This window comes from Cibotium barometz, chromosome 63, assembly GCF_041138505.1.
Source record: "Cibotium barometz isolate CiBa-2024 chromosome 63, ASM4113850v1, whole genome shotgun sequence".
NCBI classification, from domain to species: Eukaryota; Viridiplantae; Streptophyta; class Polypodiopsida; order Cyatheales; family Cibotiaceae; genus Cibotium; species Cibotium barometz.
The window spans coordinates 5,153,780-5,177,987 of NC_141108.1; the positions used below are offsets into that span (position 1 = coordinate 5,153,780).

Consider the following 24,208-nt stretch of genomic DNA (forward strand, 5'->3'; position numbering starts at 1 on the left):
TGTGTGAGAGAGAGAGAGAGAGAGAGAGAGAGAGAGAGAGAGAGAGAGAGAGAGAGAGAGAGAGAGAGAGAGATTTGATTGAAGGTGCGCTTTGTGCCTTCGGATCCCACCTATGTTAGGTGGACAATATGCTATCACAATATCTTTCCTAGTGGGGTTTAAGAACCTTGATCGAGTGCGCATGCTTAGGCATGTGATTCGATGTTCATTCTGATTACATGCTTAGGATGGATGGGCAGTCTCATATGTTGACAATGGGGCTTGGACAAGGGTCTGTAAATAGTTACAATGAAACAACAAATATATGTTGACAATGGGGCTTGGATAAGGGTCTTTACACAGTTACAATGAAACAACAAATATATGTTGACAATGGGGCTTGGATAAGGGTCTTTACACAGTTACAATGGAACAACAAATATATGTTACGACGACGACCCATGATTGTAAAGTTTTGATTTCCGAGTTCCAAGTTGGAGAGCAAGTGTGAAGTGAGGAGGGATTTGAGATAGAGCAAGTGTGAGCTTGAAATAGAGTAAGTGTGAGGAGGAAGTCTGAGGAGATGAGGATGTTGAAATGATGTGTACAAGGAAGGGCTAGAGAAGTGTGAAGAAAGCAAGGAAGGGAAGGTATCCTATCTCAACATACATGCAATGGGTTAATAAATAATGACAACAAAAGGTAGAATTTGTGGGATTAAGGCGGTCAGCGTAGGTAATTTTCAGATAAATTGTTAGTGGGCTGTCATCAAATCAAACCTATTTATATAAACCATGATCAATCCAAAAGACTGCAGAAAATTGCAATTTATCACTAATGAGCACAAGCGGAAATTAATTGAGATGGCCTGCACGTGGAGGAGTTTAATGCACGCAACAAATGATTTTTCCAAGCAAACCCAATTGGTTTTCAGAGAAATCCAATTGGAATCGTATATTAAATCCAGGAAAAAGAAAAGGCATCGATGAGGGGCAGTTCTGAAACTGCTACGGCCGCATTAACACAAAATTATTTAAAAAAAAAAGTTGGGAAAAATTCCGCTGTTTAAAAGTCAAGAAAACAAAGGTTAGGGGATTTTCGGGATCGATTTCTCTCAATTTTAGGTATTCTCCTTTTCTCGAAATCGATTTTGGGGCTGCGCAATGCGAAAAGAAAACGCTGGGCTCTGGAGATTTTTAGGTTTTGTGTAGAAAGCAATGAAAGGCAAGCAGATCTTGAGGTGAAAGAGAAGAAGGATCGCTTCTGGGTTAGCAGGATATGGTGTGGGTTAGCAGGCTATGGTGTTGCTTGTGTTGAATCGGAAGTCTCTGCACTCCATCGCAGCTCAATTTCAGTAGCGGAAGCTTCATCCTATGAGGTTTCCGGTAAGAATTCCGTCCATTTCCTCGGCAAAATCACCTACACACAGGAAAAAATTTCCCCATATTTGCAGCGTTTTTGCTTATTTTCTAAAGCAGGGTTTTCGTAATGTTGCGTACAAGCTGTTCTTTTCTAAATTAGGGCTTTGGGGTATTGTTTACAGTGCGGGCAGCTCTAAATTAGGGTTTTAAAGACCGAGAGTGTCTTTTTTTTGGGGGAAATAATTTTGCATTTTTTGAATTAAAAAAAAACAATTTGAAGCAAGCTAAGAAAACAGATAATTTTTAACGCTTTTTTTTTCTGGCATTTTTAAAGATGCATGCTATGGAAGGATACATAGTATTAGCAGCCAAATGGTGGCACTTGGCCTGCTTTTGCCAAGAGATATTCTATCCAAAGAATTCTGCAAATATATTTTTAATCTTTTTCTTTTCCACTATCACCTGTAGTAGAGGGTAAGATCTCAAGTCAGGCTTCCATCACTGTGCATAGCAGTCTGCTGCTTCACCTTTTCATTCATTGTGCATCATGATTGTGTTTTAGGGCAGGCAAGCGGGATTTGAGGTACATAGTTAAAGTATTATGTGGTTCAAGATAGCTTCAGTTTCTTACATGTAGCTTCTGTCAGGGTTGTTCATATTAACAAGATCTTATTGGTTGGTGAAGGTGGTTATATTCCCCCATATCGCTTCCTGCATGGTATTGATGGAAGCTTGGGTTTTTTTTTGGGGGGTCTAGAAAATGAACTATTAAGTATGACGAAATTACAAAGAAATCCAAGATTATGTCTTATAGCAACAAACCTCATATGAAATCATGTGGGAAAGAAGCGAGGCTGTCGTAACCAATCCGGAGGGTGGAAATGCCTTGAGTGCAAGTGTCGTAACCAACCCGGAGAGTGGAAATGTGAAGCAAAGACCATGGTCCCGCTCTCTCATAAAGGAAGCTCTCTTCGCCACTACGTGGTGTGAGGAGCCTTGAATATTACTCCATGTAGCCATGCGGTGTGTTCAATATCTTACTAGATTGCTGAGAATGAGTGAGGCATAAGTGAGTCTCATCTAGACCTTTGTGCATCTGGATCTCCAGATATGCCATGCAGTAAGACTGGCAATGATCTCCCATGTGGAGTCTACAGAAGGAAAATGAGGTGTCATGCGCATTTAGTGTGAGAAGTTAGGTACTCTTCTATGTATCAATGCCCTATTTGAATGTGCTCCCTGGTACAGAACATGTCACGTGCACAGCTGTGGACATGGATAACCTCATCATTAGTCCCAGATTCGGCAACGTTTTAGGGGTAGACTTAGAGCCGATCGTGCAGCCTAATAGGCTCCCGAATTACCCAAGAAGATGCACACCCATATATGGGACACCTTTTGGGCACAATTTGGACAAAAGATGACTTTTTGGACGAAGTTTTGTGGGCTGAAAAGGAAAAACCGATTGGATTACGAATTTTCATCTTCTCCCTATAAATAGCCAAGCTCTCATTTGTACATATCATCTAATCCCCCGTTGGGATTAGGTCATAGGTAGTGAGTAGAAGGTCTAAAGTCAACCTTTTGGTGAGGCCAAAGTTGTTCGGACATCATCTTTTCGTACCATATATTACACTGAACACAACTCATCTCTCTCTTCTCTCTATGTTTAATCTCATCAAGTTTGCATCACTGTTCTTAATCAAGCTTGGGGCTGAGAGTCAAGTAAGCAAGGCTCTGCGCATGCAACATTAGTATTAGATCATTCGGGCTCAGCCCTCTAAGCTGTACCAAGAAGGTGCACAATATTCATAGCAAAATACAGCAAAGGTAGCATTATGAGGTGGTTTGCAGCAGGAAAAACTAGAGGAAAGCATTCTTTGGGAGTGTGTGCTCAAAGGAGCTGAGAGACCAGCTCCTGAGGCAAAGCAACAGGCATGATCATTCTCGACAGGAGACCATAGTTGTGTTAAGGGAAAGGGATTGCAGGCATGGGGACAAAGTGGAACACATGCACAATTCTTCAACCAGACTTGGAGTGGAATCTGAGAAGTGGCAAGGTGTTTAGGCAATCAAAGTCAGTAGTCCAGGGAGGAAGGATGATAGGTTTCCAACCTGTCTTCAAGTTTAGCAGGAGGGGATGTCGCATGCACAACTATGGACATGGATAACCTCATCATTAGTCTTGGATTCGGCAACGTTTTAGGGGAGAGCTAGGGGCAAATTTAGAGCTGATTTTGCAGCCCCATAGGTGTTGGAGACAACATATGTTCTCTTGCCATTTATCATTGTATAGGTTCCAAAGTCAAAGGATAAGCATGTAGCCAAAGTGTACAATTGTGTGTGAACAGCCTCTAAGGCAGATATTTGTAAGCAACGATCTCATAGCCCTATGCCATGTGTCATTGTATGTGTGTGTGTGACTAAGTCAAAAGATAAGGCTTTATGCCTACAAAAAGCATGTACTTGGTGGAGGTTTCACATCAATCCAATCTTCATTCATTGTGTCATGCAATACTGATTTTCTCTCTCTCTTTCTATACACGCAGCCATTGTGTTCACCTTTCACCTGCCATAGCTATGCCTGCCTAACCATAACCCTAATGAGCTATTGACTACAAATGGTGTGAGGCTGCCAGCACCCTGTACCTGTGTGTAACTCTGTAGCATATGCCCATATCAGCTGCGCAGCTGCAGCCACGCCATTAATCCCTATGATCTTCGCTATCCATGTCAGAGCTATACCTGTACAATTGCTCCTGCCATTGTTGATTTACTACCTGCACACACGTCCTCTGCCCGCCAGCAACCAGCTGCCCTGCTGTGATGGCCTGCGCAGTCAACATCAATTCACCATCGGTCAGCACAAGTAGGCAACATCAACCAGTGACGTCAAATCAATGACTGTCACAGTCACCGTCGTCTTGTGCCTGCGAACAAAAGCCGTTTGTGCTTTTTCATTGGTAACCTAACGAACACAAACACGTCTGTTGCCATGTTAAAGGTTTCATTTTTAAAGCTTTTAAAAAGTTTATTATCTTTTATTTAGAGGAGGTCATAATGTTTTAAGGAGAACCTTTCATATGCCCAAAAATTCTGCAACTTTCGGGCAAGTTTCAAGTTAGAATCTTTATCATTTTTTAAATGAGTTCTTCACCTGCTCTTGCTCTTTCATGTGAATGGGATAGACACTAGCTACAAATGCTATCAAGGCTAAGATCCCTGTCAATCATCTTATGAGCACTATGACTTCACACCATGCATGAACTTTTTAACCTTTTCGGTCAAGGGGGGATATCGTGTTAAGTGATTTTTAACTTTGTAAAAAGATTAGACACTGCCTTGAGCCTTTATCTCAGATGTGAGATGTTCTCTAATCCCCATTTCAGTATGGAGTCATCTAAAATAAATAAATTTGAGGGAGAAGGTTTCCACACGTGGCGGACAAAGACCTTATTAGAAAAGGGATATGAAGGGGAGCCTGTTTCATGAAGCAGAAGCGAAAGAGCTACACCATCACCGAATTTCTCCAAGGGCTTCACTAACAAAACCAATAACGGATGTGGATTTTGTGGCAAGAAGAATCAGAGGGAAGAGAACAATTTTTTGAAGCAAAAGACCACAGCTTTAATTGTGAAAGATAATCAAGAAGAAGAAGATGGAGTGGAGGCCTTAGCAGAAGAGGCCAATCTTGTGGTTGACTTGGATTGGGCCTTTAAGGCTACTCTTGCTACCAAGGATCTCTTGGCATAACATTTGATAGGCAACCTCCAACTAGGATTTGTATCAATCCTATGGGTATTAGATCTCTTATGTATCCAAATATGTATCACTTGTTAGAGCATTTATGTATTGAGCATTGTATCAGTCCCTAGGCATTCGAACATCTATTGTAGGGGGTTTGTTGGAGCCAATATATGTTCTCCTGCCATTTATCATTGTACGGGTTTTAAAGTCAAAGGGTAAGCATGTAGCCAAAGTGTGTAATTGTGTGTATACAGCTGTGTGTGTGTTTGTGACTTAGTCAAAAGATAAGGCTTTATGCCTACAAAAAGCATGTACTTGGTGGAGGTTTCACATCAATCTAATCTTCATTGTGTCGTGCAATACTGGTCTTCACTCTCTCTCTCTCTCTCTCTCTCTCTCTCTCTCTCTCTCTACGCACGTAACATTTTGCCCACGGGCACCACATATTGGCTCCCATTCTTGCCAGTCTTTTTAACAGAGCACTTTGTGAGGGCTTCCCACCCTCCTGGACTACCAGCACCATTGTCCCCATCCACAAAGTAGGAGATCCCACGGACCCAGGTAACTATAGGACTATCATGATTGGTCACACAATGGCCAAAATCTATGGGGCAGTACTAGAGGACATGATGAACTCTATGGCAGAGAGGATGGGAAACAGAGCATCAGGCCAGGCAGGCTCTAGGAGAAACTTCTCCACGCTGGACCATATCTTTACTTTACGGGCTATCATAGAGGAGGCGAGGTCCTCAGAGACACGTGTATTGCTGCTTTGTGGATTTCCGTAAAGCCTCTGACTCCATCTCTCGATCTTGTCTGATAGGATGCTTGCAGGAGCTCCAGTTCTCACATGAGATGATATGGGGTGTGATGGCACTATATGAGGCAGTACTCGGCCGAGTACGTGTCCTTGGTGGAACCTCGGGAGATATATGTAGGACTATTGGGACTGCTCACTCTCACCTACACTCTTTGGTCTATACATTGATGAGATCGCAGTATTTGTGGACAGTTTCGGAGGTAGAGGTTCACCATTGGCTCAGACAGTAGTGCCCATATTGGTATATGGTGACGACATTGTCTTGATCTCAGATTCAGCCGATGGTTTACAGAAACACTTAAATGCATTGGACAGATTTTGTAGGGAGAGAGACCTTACGGTCAATTTGGGCAAAACCAAGGTTATGGTCCTCGACACATCTTATGCAGTTGCCTCACGATTTTCTTTTATATATAGAGATTCCCCAGTGGAGATTGTGCAGAAGTATGTGTATCTAGGAGTCACTTTTATAGGCCCTTTGTTTTGCATGACCACAGCAGCTGCCATTGACCGACTTACGAGGGGGCACGCCTCCCTGGCCCGTATGGAGAGACGGTGTTTCCAGGCACATTTCCAAGAACCCCGCACTAAGTACTGGCTCTTTGATACTCTAGTACGACAAGCGACTATGTATAGTGCAGCCCTTTGGGGGCCAGGCCTAGGGAAGGATCACTGGAGGAGCAAAGAGAGGCTACAGGTGATGATGTTGTCACGCATGATCAAGAGTAAGCCATCTGTACCACATGACATTGTACATGCAGAGTTTGGGGTGGCCCCATTGGTTATAGATGCCCTTTTTGAGACTGTCACTTATATTCAGCATGTATACACGCTTGACAGAGATCGCCTCCCATGACTAGCCCTAGAGTCCTCTATGCAATTATACGGAGAGAGGGAGAGGGAGCGATTGAGACGAGTTGGACTGCCCTCCTCCTCAGCAACATGGCCACCACCATTACTAACACATGCATGGTACTCTGAGGAAGTCGAGTGGTTTCATGCACATGGCATACAAATGGACCATCTCCCCTCGTTTCAGTATAGCCACCACCATTACTAACACATGCATGGTACTCTGAGGAAGTCGAGTGGTTTCATGCACATGGCATACAAATGGACCATCTCCCCTCGTTTCAGTATAGCTTAGATTCCCCACACCTTGATCTCTCACGTCAGGAGATCAACTGGATCATCCGGTTAGATCTACTCGGGCTACACATACACCAGACATGGATGTCTCCGTCAGAGATTGGTAAGAAGTGTGAGTTCTACAGAGATCACTTCTTGAGACTCTCCGAGGATGGATTCTTTGAGATCTCGGGATACATAGAGATACACAGGTATCACGATCGGCCAGCTCAGGGTATCCTCCCACCGCCTCAGAGTAGAGACTAGCAGAACTGAGGATATCCCACACGGGGAGAGGACATGCACAATATGCATCACAGGAGTAGTAGAGGATGAGGCTCATTATATGCTCAGTTGCCCGGCTTACTATGAGATACGGGGGAGATTTCACTACCTCTTGCGAGAGGGATTCAGACCACTCACACGGGTAATACAGTTTGAGGATCAGAGGTGCTTGGGCATGTACTTGATGGAGCTCAGACAACACAGGGATGTAGTGTTGAGGCAGCATGCTGAGAGACAACCTTGGCTTCGATAGGACACCTCACAGAGAGCCATCACAGATTTCTTTGTGGTACATACATCCACATCGGAATCCATTGCCCACATCAAAGCCCACTACCCGTACCCACGCTCCAGCTCCACACCCCTGATGAGTTCTTCGTGAGAGAGCTTGATCCATTCTGCGACCTAGACGTCCTCGACCCAGAGCATCAAGACCCTCCACCACACAGAGACAGATTCGTGAGGTTCTCTGCCCACATGTCACGCTCCCATCACGGAGGCCTGACATTCACTCCACCATCAGATCGGTTGTGGCGAGGCGGGTATCGTCATTAGCTGATCTCAGCATATCTCACTCTACACAGGATCATCTGCTGATCACATGTACTCTCAAATGTTTTCATTTTACTTTTTCTTTCAGTTTTCCATGGCTCAGTATATCCATGGTACCATTGTATTTTACTTTTGGTCTCATAGGCCCTTGGGGTCGTTCATAGACATTAATATAGCTTTCTTTCTTTCTCTCTCCCTCTCTTGCACATCCTGCCCGCCCTGCGCACACCCTGCCCGCCTACGCTAGTGGCTTCGCGTCCCTAATCCCACCCACCCTTCCTCACATCCGGCTTCGCCTCATGCATCTGCGCACACCCTGCCCGCTTGCGCTAGTGGCTTCGCGTCCCTAATCCCACCCACCCTTCCTCACATGTGATATGCAGCGGAAGTCTTTGTATTGGTTGATCTTGTCACACAATATGCTCACACCGTCTTCTGTATCCTGAGTTTTGTGAGTTTAGCAATCCATTTCATTACTTCAAACTTTAAAGAGATGAGAGAGAGAGAGATGAACACTGTACACCAGATTGGGTCCCGAATTACCCACTGAAGGGCCCCCTATCCCGATAACGAGATAGTATTTGCTTTATTACTTTAGAGAGAATGACTTTGGACTGTAGATAAGCCGAACGCAAGATCTCGGAGGATCGGAGAGCGGCTGATCTGTACACTGCTGTAGAAACACCTCAATGACTTGATCTCGAGCCTATGCACTCTTCCCAAGGGCATGAGGAAGGGCTGCACACCGGAGGCTCAAAGAAGAAGAAGGTGGACTGTTCTACACACTGTTAGAATGCTGAAAACACATATGAATGCTGAGTTACCTTCACCAGATGACTGCTGAATGTGTTGATGATGCACAGAATGCTGGACACTGATGCAAACAACTGTTTCAAGGCTGGAAACTGCTGTAGACTGTTGCTTCAAGGCTGGATTCTGCTGTGGACAGAAACGCAGGTATCTGGAGAGGGCTGTGGACTGAAACGCATGAGCAACAGATGACTGTAGTGCTGCTGCTGTATGGCTGGAGCAAAATGCAGGTAAACTGCTGTACGGCTGCACCAAAACGCAGATGTGAAGGCTGCCAACTGCTGGTTTTCAGGCGTGGAACTGAGCTGAAGAGTATGCTGAATCTAGGGCATGAACTGATGCTGAATTCAGGGCTGAAAGAGGCTGAGGACATGCACCTAGGGCTGGGCTGAAGCTATGGATCTCAAGGACTGGAGAAGAAAGCTTATGGGCACTAGGGCTGGATTAGTCTTGGGCTGAAAGCAAGAGAGAGGAGAGCTCTTAGCACAATGAAGACTGAATGAGCAAAAGAGGCTCTAGGCAAGCCTATTTATACTAACTGGAGGTTGGTCATTAAATAAAATTAATATTTATAAATGCCCAATAATGCAAATAATGATAAATAAATACTAATAAATATGGAAAAAATACCAGATAAATCCCAGTAAATTCCCTAAGGCTTTGGGGATGTTCTAAATGATGCACAGGCATATGTATGCATATTATGCAAGATGCAGAGTGCTTCCTGATGCAAACCCTAAGGCTTCTACTGACTCTACATGCATGAATGATTCTCTCCAAGTGGGTTAAGGGACTTGACTGACTGACTGACCCACTAAGGCTGAGGAATGACCTACGTAGCTCGTGCCTGACTTATCCTGGACTGAGGATGTACAATGGGGTCACGGCGTACGACAAATATCATCCTACTGGGTTCTAAAACTGTACAACTGATGCACTTCTGATGATGAGCCATCTTGTCACCATGCACTGAGTGCAGAGTGCATGTGACATTCCCTCCTGATTAGCTTGGCGGCAGGTTCATGGCTTCCAAGTAGTCCGCCAATAACTGGGGGTACTCCTGGAAGAATTCCTCGTCGAGCCATACGGCTTCGTGGGTGCCTCGATCTCGGAACTTCGTATAGAACTGACGAATCCGTCGACCGGAACCATGCTTCCATCGATGAAGAAGGATCTGTTCAGGCTCAATAACTTCTGCCTCGTCTACCACGTCTGGCTGTTGTTCATCTGAAACATCAAACACTTCTGGACCAACATATGGTTTTAGCCAAGAAACATGGAAAACATCATGCATTGTCCAACTGGCAGGCAACTTTAACTTCATTGAGACATCACTTATCTTCTTAACTATTGGAAAAGGGCCAAAACTACGGAATGAAAGCTTGGGACAACGTTTGCCCACTTGTTTCAATCTCTGCTTCATGATACGCAAATAGACCCAATCCCCTTCCTTGAAGTGGACATCTCGTCTAGATTTATTTGCCTGTCTGCTATATGCTTCCTGAGCTTTGGTCAAGCGGTCTTTGACTGACTCAATAATCTCGGAAAATGCTTCCGTGGTTTTATTAGCCTCTAAAGATGGAGACACCATTCTCGTCAAAAGAGAAGAAAAACGGCGACCAAAGGCTGCTTCATATGGAGTCCGTCCGACACTGGATGAATGAGTGTCGTTCAAGATAGCTTGGACCAACATAAGATAGTGCTCCCATTTGGACTGCTGGTCATGACAGTATGACTTGAGGACATCAAAGGCCAACTGATTATAAATTTCTGTCTGGTCATCTGTCTGGGGATAGAATGCACTAGACAACTGCAACTTAGTTCCAAAGTTTTCAAATAATGCCCTCCAAAAATGCGAGGTAAACTTGGAATCTCTATCTGATGTTATGGTGCTAGGCAAACCACAAATTGGATACCAATGCTTGAGAAACAGACGGGCTACGTCCTCGGCTGTGGCCGTATGCTTGCATGGGATGAGCATGCAGAACTTACTAAAGCGATCCACAATGGTAAAACACTGAGTGTTACGGGATCCAGTGGATGCTGGTAGAGGCTCTACAAAGTCCATAGATATGTCGATAAAAGGTCCGTCGGGGATAGGCAAAGGTTGAAGTAAACCTGCCTTCTTTGTATGGGGAACCTTGACTTTTTGACAAATCTTACAGGCTTGTACATGTGCATAGACATCACGCCTCATCTTTGGCCAATAAAAGGACCGTTCTAATTTCTCGAGGGTACTGTTGATACCCCTATGTCCTCCAACTAAGGAGTCATGGGCATCGTGGAGAAGAGCGGAACGCTTTTCCCGAGTAACACAGAGACGGTTCTTGTAGAACAACCAACCGTTCTGTACTGAATAGTGGCCAGGCTCAGAAGTGAGGGCCAAACTATACTGAGTACCAAACTCAGGGGAGTCGACATATTGGTCTTTCATACTATCCAAGTCCTTCCCTGTGATTTCGAGAATGGTAGCTTCTTGAACTGCCTAGATGCTGGACTTTCGACTGAGAGCATCTGCTACTGGGTTATGCTTACCAGGGATGTATTCAATCATACCTCCAAACTGTTGGAAGATTTGACTCCACCTGGCCTGTCGATCACTCCACTGGGCACTTGGCATAGTCTGAAGCCACTTAAGTGCTTGGTGGTCTGTTTTCACTGTGAAAGCCTGTCCATAAAGAAAAGGCTTCCAATGTTTGAGCGCTGTGATCACACCCAAAAGCTCTTTGTCATATACTGAATAATTCTTTTCAGCGACATCCAACTTTCTGCTGTAATATGCCACGGGTCTATTGTCCTGCTGGAGGACTGCACCTATGGCGACATTGCTGGCATCGGTGATGACCTCGAAAGGTTCGTCCCATGATGCTAACTTTAATACAGGTGCTTCTGAGGCAGCTTTCTGGAGTGCACGGAATGCATCAAGTGCCTTACCTGTAGTAACTGAGACTTTCTGCTTGCGAGTCTTCACCCCCTTGAGCAAGTCGGTAAGAGGTGCTGCTAGGTTGGAAAACTGATGGACATGTGTGCTATAGGCCTGACAAAGACCTACGAATGAACGGATTTCTTGGGCGGTCTTAGGAATATCCCAATCTAAGATCTCTTGAACCTTTGAGGGGTCCAGTCTAATCCCATCGGAACCAATGATGTAGCCCAAATACTGAACTTCCTTAACACCAAAGATAGACTTTTTGGCATTTATATAGAGCTGACTATCTCGCAAAAGTTGCAAGACTTTCTCCACATCTTTCTCATGCTGCTCCGCAGTGGCTGAGAAGACTAGTATGTCATCAAGGAATATGAAAACACACTTCCCAATGTGGACTGCGAAAATCCTAGACATCATCTTATTGAACGTTGCGGGTGCATTTGTAAGCCCAAAAGGCATGACTACGAACTCGTAGTGACCACGCTCTGTCCTGAAAGCTGTTTTTGGAATGTCAGCTTCAAAAATGCGGACCTGATGGTAACCACTCTTGAGGTCGATCTTAGTGAAAAATTTAGCACCGTCTAAACGCTCCAAAATGTACTCTATCCTGGGCATAGGAAACTTGTTCTTGATAGTGAGTTTGTTTAATGCCCTGTAGTCTACACAAAGGCGTGCAGACTTGTCCTTCTTTTGGACAAATAGGATAGGTGCAGCAAATGGGGAGGAAGAAGGCCGAATGAATCCGGCTCGGAGAAGCTCAGATAACTGCTTTTCCAACTTGCCCTCTAAAGTCTTGGAAAGACGATAGGGAAACCTGCTAGGAGGGTCTGATCCAGGGACCAAATCAATGTGATGGTCCTCAAGGCGAGAGGGTGGGAGACTGGGTGGGAGATCGTCCCTAAGCATAATGTCCTGGTGTCTGGATAGGAGGTCTGCTAACTGAGGGACTGAAGATGTAATGGATGCTACTAATGAGGGAGGGGCTGTTTGAGCACGAACATAAAGGAGTGCTCCTTCTGCTCCCTTTTGCGGATAGCTCGTCGGGCCTGGAGATGCGAAATCAATGGGATGCCAAGAATGCTTCTATCCCCACGAATCATGACAGGCTCAGGAAAACCTTTACAAATAGTAAAAGTGTCCTGCCCCCAATCGGGAATAGGCTCATACTGACGGAACCACTGAATTCCTAAGATCATGTCACACCCTAACAGAGGGGAGACGATGAAATCTCGTTGAAACGAGGCCTTCTGAACTTCAAAGGCAAGCTGTTGTGCTGCTGGGGTTTGGTACTGGACTGAGATGTCTGCTTGGGCTTGCCCCCGTTGAGCTTCATTTCTTCATTCTGAGCGAGAGTCAGAGCCCGGTCATATGTACTTGGTTCAAAGTTACGAACTGTGAACCGAATGTTGGAGTCCAATCCACGAATGAATTGCTCCATCTTGGCCTGCTCAGATAACCCTAACTGCTGTGCTAAAGTAATAACCTTACCGGAAAACTGAAGCACTGGGAAACCGTTTTGTCTGAGTCCATAGAACTCGTCTTTTAGACCGGTCATGTACTGGGGCGGGAGAAATCTGGTCTTCAGGTCATGGACAAAGATGTCCCAGTCAAAGGCTGTGACACCTGTGGCCTGGTTAGTATGAATACTAGACCAATGCTGCCACCAAGTGACTGCCTCACTAGTGAGATGGGGAGCCGCTAAGTGGACTTTGTCTTGAGGGTCTGTGATCCTAGCTAATGGAAAATGAGCATTAAATTGATGAACAAATTGATTAACCGAAGAATGATCACACTTACCATCATACTTGCTGAAATTCAGTTGACTGCGAATGATGGTGGTTGAAGCTGCTGCGGGATGCTGGCTGGTGACACCTATGACTGGGGAGACTGAGGAGAGCTGCTGATACCTCAAGTGTATGGCCTCCTTTTCTCGTTGGTGTTCGAGTAACATACGTTCTCGATCAAGCTCACGCTGGTGTTCCCGAGCGGCGAGTTCAGCCTGACGCCGGTCTTCGTCGATCCTGCGTTGGGCTTCCTCATAGTCCCGTCTTTCTTCTTTTTCTCTTCTCCTTCGGGCCTCATCCTCTCTCCTTTGTTGTTCCATCTGAAAGAAGAGGGAGATGTAGTCGGGTGCTGCTGGAGGTGTAGAAGGACGTGCTGCTGCGTCCTCCAAGAGTTGGAGACGCTCCATGAGTAGCTGGTTCTGAGCTCTAAGAAGAGTTTTGGTGTCTGCTGTAGGCGGAAGAACAAGGTCTCCTTCGGGGGAGACGTCTTCCGGGTGATGAGTACTCTCTCCTGTAGACATGATGCTGAAGTCGGTGGTCGTGCCGGAACGCAATCTAACCATCCGAGGATGCCCCCACGCTAGGATACGGTGTGTGTGGACTATCTGAATCTGATACCAATGTGATATGCAGCGGAAGTCTTTGTATTGGTTGATCCTGTCACACAATATGCTCACACCGTCTTCTGTATCCTGAGTTTCGTGAGTTTAGCAATCCATTTCATTACGTCAAACTTTAAAGAGATGAGAGAGAGAGAGATATGAACACTGTACACCAGATTGGGTCCCGAATTACCCTCTGAAGGGCCCCCTATCCCGATAACGAGATAGTATTTGCTTTATTACTTTAGAGAGAATGACTTTGGACTGTAGATAAGCCGAACGCAAGATCTCGGAGGATCGGAGAGCGGCTGATCTGTACACTGCTGTAGAAACACCTCAATGACTTGATCTCGAGCCTATGCACTCTTCCCAAGGGCATGAGGAAGGGCTGCACACCTGAGGCTCAAAGAAGAAGAAGGTGGACTGTTCTACACACTGTTAGAATGCTGAAAACACATATGAATGCTGAGTTATACTAATAAATATGGGAAAAATACCAGATAAATCCCAGTAAATTCCCTAAGGCTTTGGGGATGTTCTAAATGATGCACAGGCATATGTATGCATATTATGCAAGATGCAGAGTGCTTTCTGATGCAAACCCTAAGGCTTCTATTGACTCTACATGCATGAATGATTCTCTCCAAGTGGGTTAAGGGACTTGACTGACTGACTGACCCACTAAGGCTGAGGAATGACCTACGTAGCTCGTGCCTGACTTATCCTGGACTGAGGATGTACAATGGGGTCACGGCGTACGACAAATATCATCCTACTGGGTTCTAAAACTGTACAACTGATGCACTTTTGATGATGAGCCATCTTGTCACTCTGCACTGAGTGCAGAGTGCATGTGACATCACACCCGGCTTCGCCTCATGCATCTGTGCACACCCTGCCCGCCTGCGCTAGTGGCTTCGCATCCCTAATCCCACCCACCCTTCCTCAGGCCCCCAAGGCAGCAACATAACTCTCTCTCTCTCATAGGTCATTTTGGCCTTTTGAAGACGTTAATATATCGTTTCATTTCATTTCATTTCTCTCTCCCTCCCTCGCTACTCCTTGCCTGTGGGAAGCGCTGCAGAGTAATCTCGAGGAATGGCTCCGAGTCTCCAAGAGAAGCTCGAGGCCCTCGAGACGGCAATGAAGGCACTAATCAAGGAGAACAAGACATCCGATTCCAGCCTCAATGAGGTGGAGAACAAATTACACCGGCACATCATGGCCCTCGAAGCACGGGTCACAGACCTTGAACAAGAGAACATGGCACTGAAGGAGGAGGTGAGTGCATTGAAAGTGGAACTAGTAGCCGTCAAGAACACCGAGAAGGAAGAAGGGGAGATCAATGACAACACTCTCATGGCCATCAAAGAAGAGATCTCCAAGGAGATCACAAAGGACATGGAGGGAAAACTCGAAGCCAAGCAGTCAGGATGGATTGAAGTGGTGAAGAACATCCGTAAAGAAGTGAGGGAGGAGACTCAAAGGGAAGAACACCAAATCATTCACACCACCATTGAGGAGGAGAAGATGAGGCATGCCCGCTGCCTCAACATTCTAGTCACAGGTATAGCCGAGACACCCGACTCCACTCCTGAGAAAGATGGAAAGCTTCTATGCATGAAGCTCGGCTACAGGGAAGAGGACCCTCTCCCCTTCACCAAAGCATGGAGAGCCGGGAAAGACTCAACACGCAAGCGAGCCCTCATCCTACAGTTTGCAGGAGAGACGGAGAGGGTCGCCTTCATGAGGAAGAGGGTGATTCTACGAGGATTATAGGGAGATCCCATCTATTTGGATGACGACCTTACAAGGATGCAGATAGAACACAGGAAAACATGCATGCCGAGAGTCCTACAGGCCCGGAAAGAGGACAAGAGAGCATTCTATTGATGGCCGTGTCATCATCGATGGCAAGGCCACCGATTAGCGCCAGGCGGCCTATGGGACATCGGCTATGGAGTATCCAGATTCACAGATACACATAGCAGTTTGGAACTGCAATGGAGCACTTTGGACACATCCTGGGAGGATGGAGGAGGTCATGGAGGGACGGGACATCATACTACTTACAGAGACGCACTAGAGCCCAGAGAGGGGGCTACCCAGAGTAGAGGGCTATCAGTGGGAGTTTACATACAGGGGGACCACACGGTAGAGCACATTGAGAGGATCTGGAGGTATAGCGGTACTCTTCAAGCGAGAGCTACAGAAGCGCCTACAGGTGGTAGCACGTGACCAGGAGGCTAGATATATGTGGATTAGACTACAGCTGACAGGGTGTTATACATTGCTCTATGCTACTTCTCTCCCAGAGGATCGAGATATGCCATGACAGCAGAGGAGGAGAGTAGAGGGGAGGAGGAGGACATAGGGCCATTGGGAGACTCACCATATGCAGCCCTTTCAGATGAGATCATACACTACTCCAACCTGGGGGAAGTCCTCCTTCTGGGGGACTTCAATGCGCGGACACAGAGCCGACAGTGCGACATTTATGATTTCGAGCACCCCGAGGTGATGCACACACTAGAGGTGGAGGACACGGGAGTTTGCAGGGTGTCAGAGGACATGGGGCCGGATAACACCCAATATGGTCATCACTTACTTTAGCTAGGACCGGGACACCATCTTGTTATTTATAAAACGGGATGAGACAGTGGTGGCAAGATTTAGGAGCACTGACATGCTTTCCATGATCAGGGGGGTAGCACAGTGGACTACATCATGGGGTCCATGGAGACCACACAGGCAGTGACATCTTTCACCATCCCCCCCTGTCCTATTGGTGCGGATCACACGTACCTCTTATTGTCACTGGCGAGCTCCACACTAGCACCCACACAGCCCACACAGGCATCGCATACAACTTTCTACTTCACCCATGACTTGGTAGACATATATGAGCATCATGTATATGACGGGCTACTCCAGATGGATCCCCTGTGACCTCTAGACACACTCACCACCCAGCTGTCATCTCTACTACATACGGCCGCCATCCGCAGCTTTCCCCATCACACACATTGCACGCACAGATAGATCTGGGAGCATGCCCCAGAATCAGTGGTATGATGATGAGTGCAGAGAGCTATATAGACACTTCCTTGCCAGAGAGCACTGGGGACCATTACACAGAGACAGGCGAGCCGACAGATGAGGACCCTCACACGCCGTAAGAGGCGTGCATATCAGGAGGCATAGTACTGGGATATATACCACCTACTCACATGAGTAGAGATGCAGCCACTGCATGGCGCAGGATGAGAGAGCCTTGCCCTTGTACCCCGATTGAGGATCCACACACTTGGCACACATATGCAAAGAGCCTCTACCATATCCCTCAGCAGCCGCCCATACCACAGCCACAGGAGTCCCGCCCTACCACCTCTGCTTTCTTTACCGCATCGATGGTAGAGAGAAATATCCGCCGGTTACAGCATGGGAGATCGGCTGACCACACAGGTATACAGAGTGAGCATCTTATTTATGCAGCTGACACACTAGGACCCTTTGTTGCTCACCTCTTTAATAGGGCACTAGTGGAGGGCCTACCAGCTGAGTGGACTATGCACACCATCGTGCCTCTCCACAAAGCGAGAGACATGCTAGACCCCAGTAACTACAGGACTATCATGATTGGTCATACATTGGCCAAACTTTATGGCGCAGTGCTGGAGGTAGAGTTGAGCTCATATGCAGAGGAGGAGGGACTGCGAGCACAAGGGCAGGCTGGATTCCGACGAGCTTTCTCCACTATTGACCATATATTCACTCTGAGATGTCTGATTGACTAGGCTAGGGCGCGGGAGAAGAGATTATACTGCTGCTTTGTGGATTTCCGCAAAGCATTTGACACGGTGCCACGAGAGAGACTCTTCCAGCGCTTACAATCATTGGGGATCCCATCAGAGATGGTTTGGGGCATCTATGCTTTATATGAGCAGGTCCTCGGGCGCATTCGATGCCCCGAGGGCCTATTTGATGTTATTGCTAGCACCATAGGTGTGAAGCAAGGATGCCCACTCTCTCCTACACTATTTGGGCTATACATCGATGAGGTGGTTGACTTCATTGGTCATGGTGGTGGGGACGGGGTAGACATCTCAGGTACCACAGTCCACATTATGCTATATGCAGATGATATTATTCTGGTCTCTGAGTCGCGGATGGGACTACAACACCATCTCCATGCACTCGATGACTTCTGCACACAGAGGGGGCTTACAGTGAACCTTGGGAAAACTAAGGCCATGATTTTCCACACCTCAAGGCCGGTTCGACGACAGGCCATCTTCACACTAGCAGGAGGACATGTAGAGGTGGTAGACTCATATGTGTACCAGGGGATTACATTTATGACTCCGCTAGGAAGATTTACTATGGCACAGGCAGCCAGGGATAGACTCACATGAGGGTATGCAGCTCTGGCCATGCTAGAGAGACAGTGTCACCAGGCACACTTCCAGGAGCCCCGCACGAAGGGGTGGTTGTTTGACACACTAGTCACCCCTGCTTTGATGTATGCTGCAGCAATATGGGCACCTGGGCTCGCCGCCTCCACATGGTCTCAGATAGAGAGGCCTCAGATTCTCATGCTCTCACGGATGATCCGCAGCAAACCCTCCGTCCCACATGACATTGTCCGGACGGAGTTTGCTGCACCTCCTATGCTAGTAGAGGCCCTCTTCCAGACAATCTGCTTCATACAGAGGATTAGAGATATGCCATGAGATCGACTCTCACATAGAGCTTTTGAGGCATCTAGGCAGCTCGCAAAGAGTGGAGATAGGAGATCATGGTATTCAGAGATGATACAGCGGCTCACTCAGCATGGTCTCGACATAGATCACCTGCCACCTTTCCAGTATGATATACATGCACCACACATCTAGCTCTCTCACAGTGAGAAGAACATAGTCCTTCGGCAGGATTTATGGCAGCGATACACTCAAGAGACTTGGATTACACCTAGTCAGCCTCTACCGCGGAAGATGCTATACTACAGAGATCAGTTTATGCGTATCTCAACGGATGGATTCATATAGAGACCTGGATACATGGATGTGTACATGCCTCACAGTGCCCGAGTGGCGATTGGCCAGCTCAGAGTGTCATCACACTAGCTTGAGATTGAGGCAGGTAGGGCAGCACGGATCCCCAGAGCAGAGAGGATAGTAGACTATGCCAGGAGGAGGTTGAGAGTGAGAAACATTATGTATGCTGATGTAGAGCATATAGTCATTAGAGAGAGATACACCACCATCTTTAGTGGACATCCCTCACTCCGCCAAATCATGGAGTTCGCAGACCAGCGCAGATTTGGCCAGTTCTTGTTAGAGACACAGCGCCACAGAGAGAGACTAATACGGACTCATACCATAGGGAGAGGTGGGCGACAGCTCCAGCTCACTGATTTCTTCCAGAGATCTATCCCAGTGCCTACCCTGACACAGGAGGGGGTTACACTTCAGCGCGCTGCGGACCTCCGAGCCAGACGGAGACTGAGAGCACCAGGCTACCAGACTCCCAGACTACATCAGAGGGAGATCATAGAGATACGGGCTCAACATTAGCACCATATCCAGGAGCGGCTAGCTCACTTACACTCACACCTGGAGATCATGCTCCAAGGTATTTTTGCCTCGCCATCGCCTATGTATCACATATTACACCCCCATTATGGTACTGGTTGGAGCTAGACAGATTTGCATTGCATTCTTGTATACCCTACGCATATAGGTTGCATACTGAGCCTCTAGCAGTAGTGCTCCATCCATCACACCCCCGCACTAGCTCAGTACTTTCATAGTTTATTTTATGTTCATTTTGTCCTTTTTTTTTCTGGACATCCAGAAGACATTGACAGTTGTACATTGATTTGTCTCATAGGTCGAGTTCGGCCTCTAGTAGACGTTAATACAGCTTTCTTTCTTCTTTCTCTCTGCCCTTGAGGAGATCTTGGAGAGGCAGAGAGCCACCTTCCCCGCCCGGCGGATCTGCAGAGCCTTCTACAGGTTAGCCCCATGCTCGATATCCTTGACGGTCCCCTCTCCCTATTAGGGGGTTAGCTCAATAGTTTGTGTAACTCGCCCGAGAAGCGCGGGTGTAGGCGTGCATCGCTTTGACCATGAGCACAATTAAACATTTTGGCATTTAATCACAGCCATTAAACAATCCACAAAGTTGAAAATAAAAGTTGCACAACTGACACCACAGAGGCTGGAATGGGCCGACCCTCCCCTTTGAGTATTTCATTATCCAAGGAGAAATATAACATGTACAAGCTTTGAGGGCCTTACTCTCCCCATGGGAGATGCTGGATTATCCATATACAATCATGAACCTGTCCTTCATCCAATGTGACTATCCAACATGTCCTTCCATAGGCGCACAAACATGTATAAAAGCCCACATGACTCTTCCATACGCGCATAAACGTGTATGACAGCCCATATGGCTCTTCCACGAGCACATAAACCTGTAAACCAGCCCATGTGGCTCATCCATGAACTCATAAACCTGTAAACCAGCCCCTGTGGCCATTCATGAGCTCATAAACCTGTAAACCAGCCCATGTGGCTCATCCATGAACTCATAAACCTGTAAACCAGCCCCTGTGGCCATTCATGAGCTCATAAACCTGTATAACAATCTGTATGTTGCATCCATGAGCACCCAAACCTGTAAACCAGCCCATGTGGCTCATCCATGAGCCCATAAACTAGTATAACAGCCTGTATATCGCATAAAACCAGAAATTTCAGCAGGCTTTAAGACTGTTTTGCTGAAAAACAGCCATCCGGGGTGTGCAAGATAGTGTAGAATAGTGAAAATCATCTTCCCCAAGCTGGATATGGCTATGGTGGGCTCAGAAATGAAGAGAAATGGAGAAAAACCAGAGTTTTTAGCCTCCAAAAACCTGCTTGAAGCTCAAACTCGCCCAAGAGAGAAAACTCTCACATTCAAATAAGCAAGAAAATGCTACAATGCCTTGTGTAGAGCTGAATTGACAAGTGTGAGGACACTTGTGTCACTTTTATCCTCTTATATGCCACATGTCCCAATCTAAAAGCCAAAAATTCTACAATCTTCAGCTCTAAAAATATCCTAGATGATAGCTAATTTCACATCAGTGCTTTGGCACTCAATCTCTGTCGAATTCCGGAGGTAACGACGCGAACGGAAATTCCATCGGAGATTGCCAAAAATAGCAACTTTTCCTAAAATTTAGGAGATGATCTCTTTGTGTTCCACCACATGAGAAATACATGTAAGTACCATGTAGAAACCTCTTTCATCGCTTCATCTCCTCCCCAAATCCTCAAGAGTTCGCCATACATACTTTCCACTTGACACTTGAGTTGCAAAATCCATTTTTGTGTCCAAGAAGCTGTCTCAAGTGCCTGGACCATGCTACGAACACTTGGTTCTCTGTACTAGATAATCCCCCATTCCCAAAGCTTGTACATTCTTGATCTTTTGGGCATCCAAAGCCCTTTCACACACATGAATTCTAGAGATGCCTAAAATGGTGACAGGTTGTACGATGACGACGGTCCCACTTTGTATCATATGGCTCGGATTTGACATTTCCAGCTCATAGCTCTAGTCTTTGTTTTCTTTGTAGCATGATGAGGTTACATGGACACTATTGTATCACTTTGGGTCTCATAGACCCACTGGGTCTTTTGAAGACGTTTAATATAAGTTGCTTTCTTTCTTTCTTTCTCTCTCTATACACGCAACCATGGTGTTCACCTTTCACCCGCCATAGCTGTGCTTGCCTAACCATAACCCTAATCAAGTTTTGGCTACACTCATATATGGGACCCCCTTTTGGGCACAATTTGGACACAAAAGATGACTTTTTGGATGAAGTTTTGTGGGCTGAAAAGGCAAAACCGACTGGATTATGAATTTTCCTCTTCTATCTAATTTTGAATGGAGCATCAAGAAGGAGTGGGGTAAGTTTTTCCAACAAGATGGCGAATCGGTCACTCTACAACTTGAACTTTTGGAAGCTAGTCACTCCTTCATGTTTATCTTGAAGGACGAGAAGAAACAGAACTAGTTTGAGTCTAGACTAGCTCCTATCATCCAGAGGGGTGTAGACTTGTATTCTAATAGCACTATGCAAGTGTTGACCAACTCCACCTTTGCGGCTAAGCATTTGTACATTGATTGGTTGCAACAATAGATTGATTTTAGCATTCTCAAGAAGAAGCACAAGGTTGTCGTGCCTCCAGTAGTACCTCAGCAGAATAGTGGATAGCCATTGGAGGAGGATTTGAAGGTCTCGAAGAAGCCAAATAAGCCGGCGGAGGCAACTGATGCGGTTATGGATTGTTGGATGAGTAGAATGTAAGAGGATACAATGTGCTGTGTATACAGAGAACACTCACAAGAAGTAGGATCTTTCACAACACAACTTTAAAACTCAAATTGCATAGAGAAGAACACTGTATTACTGAAGTGATACAATAGATGGCAACGCCCCACACTCGTGTGCGGTTGCAAGGCTCGGGAGATGGCATCTTCATTGGGTCACCTTTTTCTGGGACAGCAACAAGACTTGCATCAACATTCAGATGCTCCTTCAGGCTGCGTTTTACTTGGCTGCTCTGCACAACCCTGGTCTTGGCTGCGTTTCTCTTCGTTGCTTAACCCATAGGGCTGACTGGAGGATGTACACACTCATGGTACACTCATGAATGCGAGAAATTTTTAAACACTTAGGGTGTAAACTTCGAACAAGGACAGGGGCAATTGTGGACTGACAACAAAAGAGGATTTACCCTTTAGGTGATTTCTACATGTTGGAGTGTGATATCTCGAACAAGGGCAAAGAAGTTGGAGGGGCTTGAGCCGTGAACACTGTGCTTCCTTTAAAGGCTTCTCCAATTTTCGACAGAGGTAAGTCCCTTGTTGAATTTCCTTAGATTCTCCTGCATTAAAAACTGTCCTTTGATTTCTGCACTTCAAGTTTTTTGGTCAATTTCTGCATTTTCTGTTTTCTATTGGCCTTGCTTTTTTGTGGGCACCTGTTTATCCAGCCCCTTTTCCCCTTTTTTGTGGGTGCCTAGACCAAATAGGTGAGGGCTGTAGACAGCCCACCAACCCAAGGTAACCATGGCCCCCTTTTCAGTACCATATAAAATGGATTCATATGCACTGACTCTTTGTGCTAATGACTCTAGACTCACTGTCCGGGCACCTGACCGTGTGTCTAACAAGTGTCCTGTGTCCTTGTACATAATTTACAGGTTGCAAGTGGGTTGCATCATTATGTGTGGCACTTGCACGTTGACTTGACATTGCCAATCCTATGATGTAGATGGAGCTTGGCAACATGCCCCTGGACAAGGGCTCACAAAATGCACATTGCCCATCAGAAAAGGTATCCTAGGTGTACTGAAGGTAGCATTATGTTGACATGGCACCCTTGTAGAGGAGGTGCGCACATGATAAAAATAATGTGTGTTTTAAAAGTATACATGCACTTTTTCATGGGTTAAGCAACCAGTTTTTTCCAGCCCTCCTGTACATATTCTCCACTTCCTACTTTCCACAAATCAGCAAGAAAATTCTACAGCTCCCCCATGTGCACAATCACATCCATACTGTACGGCCATGGTATTGATATTTTTATCTGCCATATTGTCACCTGGCGCTGTCGGCAATGTTTGTGGCATTCATTTCTTTGCTTCTTGCCTTCCTTGTCATACACATCTATTGCCCATCCTGGCTGCCCAATCGTAGGGCCAAATGCTGCCCAACATGATGTCTCCCATTCTAGTCTTTTTATTATGTACCTAATGCTAATCCTCGTGATTAGAGGCCTAATCCGGCAGGGTTAGGGGAGCCTTGGGATTGGGGAAAGTTGGCTGATACAAGCGGCTAAGGCTCATGGTTAATAATACCAAGCATACTGGCTATTTATGACCGGACAATTATTTATAGCAACAGTAGCCACTATATAAGTGAGACGTGGGTTACTATTGTTCACAGAGAGTTAATCACTCTGTGGTTTGTGATGGACCAAGATTACTATTGGGAACATGATTGGATTTTACGGATCACGGATGGTCATGCGGAAGGCCTCAATAGGCAAGCGTTGGGGGTATACCAGTCTGACTGGCATGGTTCATGGGATTGGAACCTTAGCCTCTGGCTCGGGGGTGATTCCTGATGGAATCTACGGTTGCGAG

General features: G+C 46.2%; 1 protein-coding gene across 3 annotated transcripts in view; it reads left to right on the forward strand.

Moving 5' to 3' along the window:
- The first annotated feature begins 963 nt into the window (after window positions 1-963).
- LOC147603592 (homeobox-DDT domain protein RLT2-like) overlaps window positions 964-24,208 on the forward strand; it is a 92,286-nt gene continuing 69,041 nt past the window's right edge. The window contains exon 1 of one of the 3 annotated variants that reach the window (XM_086795814.1): window positions 964-1,364. The gene's annotated coding sequence lies outside the window, so the exon portion shown is untranslated. The remainder of the gene's footprint in view (window positions 1,365-24,208) is intronic. The other 2 variants (XM_086795813.1, XM_086795815.1) reach the window with 2 other exon arrangements.